An 8,631-nucleotide genomic window follows, 5' to 3' on the forward strand; every position below is an offset into this window, starting at 1 on the left:
GATTGCAGGAAGGTTCATTAACAAACTGAAATATGAAAATGATCAACCTAACTTGCTGAAAGAGACTAGGACTTGCACTTCAGTGTAAAGAAAATCAATTTCCTCACCCCTGGACCAATCAATAACATCATGATAAATGGGAAAATGATTGAATTTGTCAAAACTTAGTTTTCATTGGATCCACTATGAACACTTATGGAAGCATCAGTCAAAAAATCAAATGATAAACCCCATTGGGCAAATCTGCTGCACAAGAACTCTTTAAAGTGTTCAAGAACAAAGATGTCAGTTTGAGGACTAAGGTGCACTGACCAAAACCATGTTATTTCCAATAACTCCATGTGTTTGTGAAAGTTGGGCAATGAATAAGGATGACTACAGAATAACTGATGCATCTAGTGATGGTGCTAGAAACGAATATTAAAATTACCATAGACTGCTAGAAGAACAAACAAATCTATGTTGGAGGAAATACAACCAGAATAAATCTCAGAAGCCAGGATGTACGTATTATCAGGAGGTACCAGTCCCTGGAGAAGGACACTATGCTAGGTAAGGTGGAAAGTCAGAGAAAAAGAGATAGACTCCCCCCCCACCAAAGAGATGGCAGCACAGTGACAGCAGCAATGGACTCAAGCTTAACAAAGATTGTGAGGATGGTGCATAACTGGGCAGTGTTTCATTCTGTTGTGCATAAGGTCGCCATGAGTTGGTACTGACTGGATGGCACCTAACAACAATAACATATTTTCCAGCTACTGATCCTTTTTCTTTGTTTCCAACCCTCACAGTCCTAGCACTTGTAATTAAAAATGCATCTTCATTGTATATTTGATCAATTTCAAAATGGAGAAGTTAGTAGAAATTTTCTATTTCTTTATTACTGGCTTTAGTGATTGGTATATAAATCTGAATAATTCTTGTATTACCAGTCTAACTTATAAGTGTATGGATATTATCCTATCACAAACAGCATTTTACTTCAAGATAGACCTTGAATGGTTCATTTTGATGATGTGTATGATACCATCCCTCTTTAGTCAGTCTTTCCCAGCTTAGTAAACCATATGATTGTCTGATTCAAAATGGTCAATACAATCCATTTCAGGTCACTAATGCCTAGGATATTGATCCTTATATGTTCCATTTCAATTTTTGATAATTTCCAATTTTTCAAAATGTGTATTTTGCACATTACACATTCAATTATTAGTGGATGTTTGCAGCTATTCTAATTTTGAGTTGTGTCCTATTAGTAAATGAAGCAAATCTCGAATGATTTGCTGCCTCCACATTAAGGTCAATTTACTCTTCCCCAATCCTGTTTTGAGTGCCTTTCAGCATCAGGGGCTCATTTTTTCCACACTATACCTGATAATGTTCCGCTGCTATTCATAAATGCAGAGCTATAGGATAAGCCCTGCACTGCATGGTCATTTGAACAAGTTCAGAGGTTCAAACTCACCAGCTGCTCCTCAGAAACCCTATACAGGGTTTCTATGGGTGGGAACCAATTCATCAACACTTATCAACAACAACAACAGCAACCATTCAAAACCTTTCTTTGTTCCCAGTCTGTCTTAGTCTAGAAGCTCAGCTTACACCTGTCAACCATGGGTGACCCTGCTTGTATGTGAAATACTGGCATAGCTTTCAGCATCACAGCAACACACAAGCCAACACAGTATGACAAACTACCAGACAAGTGGTTGTTGTTGTTGTTGTTGTTAAGTGCCATCGAGTCAGTTCCGACCCATAAGCGACTCTGGATAGGGTTTCCGAGGAGCAGCTGGTGAGCTGGAACCGCCAACCTTGCAGTTCAAATGGCTTTGCAGTCTGGTGCATTAACCCGCAGTGCCACACCAGGATTCCAGAAGTGGTGGTTAGTTGTTTTTTAATGGGTGGGGAGCAGTTAAAGGAAAATCTACTGATCATTTCCAACCTTAATTGCAGAAGTTAAGGTTGCTCATGATGTGTCAATCCTTCTATACATGACTTAAATCAATTCACCAACTGCTCCTGGGTCGCTATGAATCAGAACTGACTTGACAGCACATTATAACAACAAACTCAATTAGTTAGTAATGTGTTGAAATATTTGCCTTTATATTTATATTGAGATTGGCATAGAGTTTCCTGTCATGGTTATCCCTGTCATGATAGTACCACAAACTCGCAGAGAACATCAAAGTGCTTTGACAAGAGGAAGGTAATAAGCGGCTGAGTGGGCTGCAGACAAACATCAGGAGAATAGAGGTCAGGATTTTTGAAGAAGAAAACCAATCAGAAAGGGTTAATTTTCTAAACGTAACTGGAATTCACAGTGGACAAACCAAGGAATTACTAGAGGAGAGTCTCACAGCAGCACAGTGAGAAGCTGCAATGGAAGCAGAGAGCCACAAGGAGGCCCTAGGGAGAAAGGAGAGGAGTCTAGAATGGCGGGGGTTGCCTCCTCTCACAGAGAGTTCTTCTGTGAGCCATCCATAAATCTACTTCTGTGTGTCTTTCCTTGGAAACCCTATACAGGGTTCCTATGAGTTGGAACTGACTCAATGGCACTTATCAACAACCACCATTGTTGCTGAAGGCTGGTGTGCTCGTGGCCACCAGGCAAGTAGAAACAGCTCTCTCTTCTACAAGGAGAATTTCTCCACCTAGCTTCAGATTCCCAAAAACCACCAGTGATTCAGCGACAAAAATATTGTAGTTTGTACACAGTCATAGCAACACAGACACAGAACTTCATGAAGACAACATTCATAATTGAAATTACGTCCCGATAGCACGATATTTTCCCTCAACTTAGACATTATCTAGCTAGCAGCACACTATGTTCCTTTTCCTTGGATCTGTGTGTGTCTATGTTTCAAAAGTAAATTTATCAAAAGGAAAGTCTTAAAATGTGCCCATTTCTGAACACTATTAGGAAAACAGCAGTGCAAATAGTTGTGGATATGGACTGAAACACAGGAGCTGCCAGGCCAGGCTGTTGTTGTTAAAGGAAAATCTACTGATTTTACTGTTGTTAAAGGAAAATCTACTGGTGCCATCAAGTCGGTACCAACACATAGCACAACAAAACACTGCTCCATCCTGGGCCAACCTCACTACTGTTGCCACGCTTGAGTCCATTGATGCTGCCACTTGACCAATCCATCTCGTTGGGGGTCTTCCTCTTTTTCTTTGACCCTCCACCTTACCAAACATGATTTCCTTTTCCAGTGATTGGTCCCTCCTGACAATATATCTGAAGTATGAGAGACGAAGTTTGGCCATCTTGGCTTCCAAGGAGCACTCTGGCAGCACTTCTTACCGAACAGATCTGTTGGTTCTTTTGGTAGCCCATGGTGCTTTCAGTATTCTCCTCCAACACCATAACTGAAAAGCATCAATTCTTCTACGGTCTTCCTTATTCACTGTCCAACTTTTGCATGCATATGAGGTTATTGAAAATACTATGGCTTGGGTCAGGCGCACCTTAGTCTTCAAGCTGGCCATGCTGACTACCTGGGAAAGACAGTTCCTTTTTGAGGCTTCAAAATCCTGTATGTAAAGCAAGCATGATTAAGGGTCAGGCCAGCCCTGCTTTCCCTAAACACAGCATGTGGGAATCTCAGGAGTTATACCCCAAGGGTTATTTCACAGTGTCCCTCCCTATCTAGGAGCTCTGATAGCATAGTTGTTATGAATCGGACTGTGAACCGCAAGGTCAGCAGTTCGAAACTACCAGCGGTTCTGCAGGAGAAAGATGAGGCTTTCTGCTCCTGTAAAGATCTACATAGTACAGGGTTGCTATGAGTTGGAACCGACTCTACGGCACATAACCACCACCACCACTCCCTATGTAGTGGGGGACAAAGGAAGCAGCAGGTATTTGTGTCAGGGTCAGACTGAAGCCTTTTGATCTACAGCCCAGGGAACTCCTGCTCTCCCGGCTGGTGGCCCTGACCAGAGGTGATATAAACAGAGATTCAGCCTCCAGGTTCACCCACATTCTCTTCCTCATCATGAAGCTGAGCAGTCTCTGTATGCTCACCCTGATCTTCCTCCTTTCCTTCAGCAAGGCTGAGGCTTCATTCTCTTTGTCAAGTGAGTATGGAGTGAGGGGGGCCTGTGTCTGACTGGGGTAGGGAATGTCCCCAGGAGAAATTCAGGAGATGAAGCTGACACTGATGCTGCAAGAGCCACATCTGTGTGGCCAGCTAACACTGCAGTATTTCTCTTCAGCTAAGAAATCTGGAAAATGTCCAGTGTCTATTCGTACATGTGTCATGCAGGAACCAAGCGAATGCCTAAATGATGCCCACTTCCTGAAGCCCCAGAAACGTTGCTTATTCAACTGCAAAAATGTCCGTATTTATATGCTGATTCTAGCCTTAAATGAGAGCCCCCATCTTCTGATGTCCTAAGCTTTGTCCCATGAATCATCGCCCAGTTTTCTTAGAGGAAGATAAAATTTACAGGACTCTAGTCTTTCTGACTAGAGCTACAAAATTGGTGTGTGTCGTATTTATCTTAGGGACTATAAAGAGATGATGGTGGTATGCTGGAGACTTGGTTCTAGCACATAGCAACCCTGTATAGGGTTTCTGAGTGTGTAAATCTTTGGGGAGGAGAAAGCCTCATGTTTCTCCCCAGAATCCACTGGTATTTTCAAACTGCTGACCTTCAGGTTAGCAGCCCAACTCCTAACCACTATGGTAGAGATTATATATCATACCCCCCAAATTCATAGCTTTCTGGCTATCCACAGGTTGATATAGGGGATATAGGGAAAAACAATGTCATGCTTGTGAAGAATTTTCAAATCTGTATAATGATTATTATCCATTGCCATTTTTTAAAGACTTTTAGTTATTAACCACATTCCTTATCCTATTCAAATTGTGAGATAAGATTATAATATCATGGTCTTTCTTATGATTTATCTGCAATCCCCGGTCCACAGACATCTCAATGTCCTGGGATGACAGTTGCTATCAGCAACCACGGACTCACATCCATGTCTCTGCACAGTGTGTACTTTCCCATATCTCTGATGATTTCCTCTCTTCTCAGGTGAAACCCATTCCTCCCCAGCATGAGAAGCCATTGCTCACACGGACTCTGATACAGTCTTAGAAACTCGGTTCCAGCTTCTTCCAAACTCATTCTACTCTGAGGGGTTAAATGCTTGGGAAAATTGTAATATGAAAACCACACAACATAGAAGTAATGCATTATGCATTTTGACTGTGGGCTGGATCTCTCTTTTCCCACTGGAATCTGTGAAAGCAAAGGTTCTCTTTCACATTTAGCTTTTATCAGTGTTTCCAATGCTTGAAAAACTTCCATGTTTTCGTTTTCAGTATATCCCTTTCTTTCCAAGTGTCCTAACACTCAGACTGTCTGTTGGTCAAACTCCAGTGGCCCTTTAGAGTTATGTTTTGTGTGTTTGGACTCATAAAGGATGTATGCTTTTCCCCGAAATGAGAATCAAGCCCTTTTTTCTTCAGTTCCTCTGGCATTGCTTCCGGTGGCCATTCTATTCATTGGGGTAGTGAGATGTAGACGTAGGGTTAGGTGTCATAGTTAGAAATGAAGCAGAACATAGATGTGTTCTCAGCTCTAAAAGGTTAGAAGTCCTAAAACTGATGAAGGAGAGGAAGATTTAAAAAAAAAATTTTAAATAAAGGTAATGAGGGTAAATTGCTACAATTTGATCGACTTGACCTATACTCATGGATGTAGTAGCTCAAAATACCAACTGAGAGGGAAGGAGTCTTCACATAAAGTTTCAATGCTATCCACTCTGTATATAGGGTAGATAGGGACAGGCAACTTAGACATTGGCTACCTAAAATCAGGGGGCGATAAAGGCATGAAGTGCCTGGCTTACAAGTTTTCACAAGGGAGTTTAGTTTAAGTGTGTGAGGGGGAAGATAAAGTCCCCACTGAATAGTTTTCATCTTGTCTAGACAGGTCTGGTAAAAAGAGATGGGGATAAGATTCTTATGATTCAATAGTGAGTAACTGTTATCATGACTAATTGTGACTGTCACATTGTAAAGGTAGAAGTTTTGTAACAAAAATGGGGGAGTAGTTAATCTTACATTCCAGAAACAGAAGACTCTAGGACCATCCAGGGAAAAGAGCACAAGTGGAATCCGAAACCTTATCCAGAGAAGCAGTGACACCAGAGATGGAGGCAGAGATGGGGACATGGAGAGAGGGATCATCTGAGGACTCTAGACTCATGGAAAGAGAGGGACTGAGAGCTGGTGGCCAGGAGGCTTGCAGAATGTACCCTTTGGTGGTGTAAATTATTATATATTCCTGAGTATTAAATGAATAGAGAGAAATACTGTTAACTGATGGTACATGGACAGGATTATAATCATTGTAGTGAAACAAAGTATATGATCTGTTGAATGTAAAACTGATGATCTACCCTGTAAACTTTCACTTAATTCACAATAAAAACTTAAAAAAAAAAACTGATGAAAGAAGTCCTTTCTAGTGTCTGGGTGTTATTTAGACTTGCACTTCCTTACTTTATCCTGTGAGCCTCACTCTTTCTCAAGAACCACACATCTTAGGAAGCAGTCTTCAAAAGTGTATTTCTCTTTGACTCATATGTCGTAAACAAATGTTGGGATGACTTATCCTTATCATTTTTTATGTTCACATCTAATTTTTTTCATTATAATTTATGATTTTTAGACATGTTATCATTTAAACAAAATGGGAACCTCATTCTTTTTAATATTTCTAATGGAGTCAATATACCATATTAATTTGATGTCTAAGTCTATTAAGGGAAAAAAAAACCCAAAACCATGTACTTCTCTTTTTCTCATCTTCTTCCCCATCCCTTCATTTCCTGAACAATTCTATCAAAATACATCAGGTGAATGAGTTAGTTGGGTCTTCTGAATGACAAATGCAAAGACAGGACGATACATTTAAGAGTTTCTTGTGTTAATACCTGTGAGGGATGAAGATGAGGAAGCCCAAGAAGGTAGGGAGAAGCATGGGACCATGAAGCAGGTCTGATCTCTCCAAAGAGCAGGAGTAGGAATGGAGGTTGGCTAGAGGGAGCCTCAGACTCTAGGAAATTCTAAAAAAAAGCTTTGGACAGACTGATGGAAAGTCTTTTGCATGTGATATTTAGTTGCACGTGATAAGCACTGAACTGTGAACCACAGGTCGGTGGTTCAAACCTACCATCTGCTTCTTGAGAAACATATGCAGGGTCACTATGATGTTGGTCATTGTTGTTGAGTTGGTGTGTAGCATCTGGCATTGCCTCTTGCACAATGGGTGAGGCTGTGTGGTCATGGTTACTGTCTTCTGTCTGTTGAGGCAAAAGAGAAAACACACATACAAGAAATCAGGAAAACAAACAACCGTGAAAAAAGAAAATAGCAAAGGGAGTGGACAATCATATTTAAAAAAAGAAAAATAAAGGGAAATAGTAAAAAGAAAGAAAAGATCTAAACACAGTTAGGGAGAGGACTGAGTAAAAGGGAAAAGAGCAGAGAGTAGGAACAAAAGAGAGAGAGAGAGAGATTAAATAAAAAGATACAAGTAGCAACAGTTGGGAAAGAGAAACAGAGAGGCAAGATAGAAAGGATGGAAAGAAAGAGAGAGAAAGGCAAGTAAGAAAAAAATAAACAAAAACAATAAAAAGAAAAAAAATACCAAGGCAGGTGACAGACCCTGAGAAGAGACATCTGGACTCTCCCACCAGCCAAGGACCTCACATCATGGATGGGAACCGGATGAGATGGTAACCGTCAACCCCAGATGGAGTTCCCATAGGGCTAGGAGCTGTCTCTTCTGGGCGCTCAATCTGAAAGCAGTTCATGTAGACCCCAAAGCAGCTATGGGATCAGGGTATTGTAGTCCCAGAAGGTAGTGGAGGGTTAGAGGTCCTGCTAGTTCAGGGCAGACACAGATTTCTAGTTTCTTTTGTGTTCATCCACTGCCACCCCCCAACATGTCTGTTCAGATGCTACTCCTAGTTAGAGCTAGTCCAGGGGTGGCCAGAGCCAACTCTGCAGATTAGAAACAGGGCCCACCCACATGGGGTTAATGGAGATAGCTCCCCTCTCCTTTAACGGGGTTCACAATTGCACCACACACTTCCGTGAGACCCCAGCTACCCTTAATAAGTGTGATGTTTTCATCTCCGGTAACCCTCCTAATCCTGGCACCATTACAAAACTTTGGTCTCTATACATTTGCCTCCTCTTGCCTTTTTATATCATTGAGACCATACAATATTTATCCTTTTGTGATTGTCTTATTTCACTCAGCATAAAGTCTTCAAGTTCCATCCATACCATATCTTGGTATTATATACCAAGACTTTATTTTTCTACTAACTGAGTAGTTTTCCATTGTATGTACGTACCACATATTTTTTTTTTACCCATTCATTCATTGACGAGCATTTGTGTTATTTCCACCATTTGACTATTGTGAACTTTGGTTTATAAATTTCTGAGTCTCTCCTTTCAAGTGTTTTAGGGTATAAACCTAGCAATTGCTGGGTGACATAGCAGTTTTGGAAGGAGCTCTAGTAGCATAGTGGTTACAAATTGGGCTGCTAATGTCAAGGTCAGCAGTTTGAAACTACCAGGTGTT

Source organism: Chrysochloris asiatica, unplaced genomic scaffold (genome assembly GCF_000296735.1).
Source record: "Chrysochloris asiatica unplaced genomic scaffold, ChrAsi1.0 scaffold00023, whole genome shotgun sequence".
NCBI classification, from domain to species: domain Eukaryota; kingdom Metazoa; phylum Chordata; class Mammalia; order Afrosoricida; family Chrysochloridae; genus Chrysochloris; species Chrysochloris asiatica.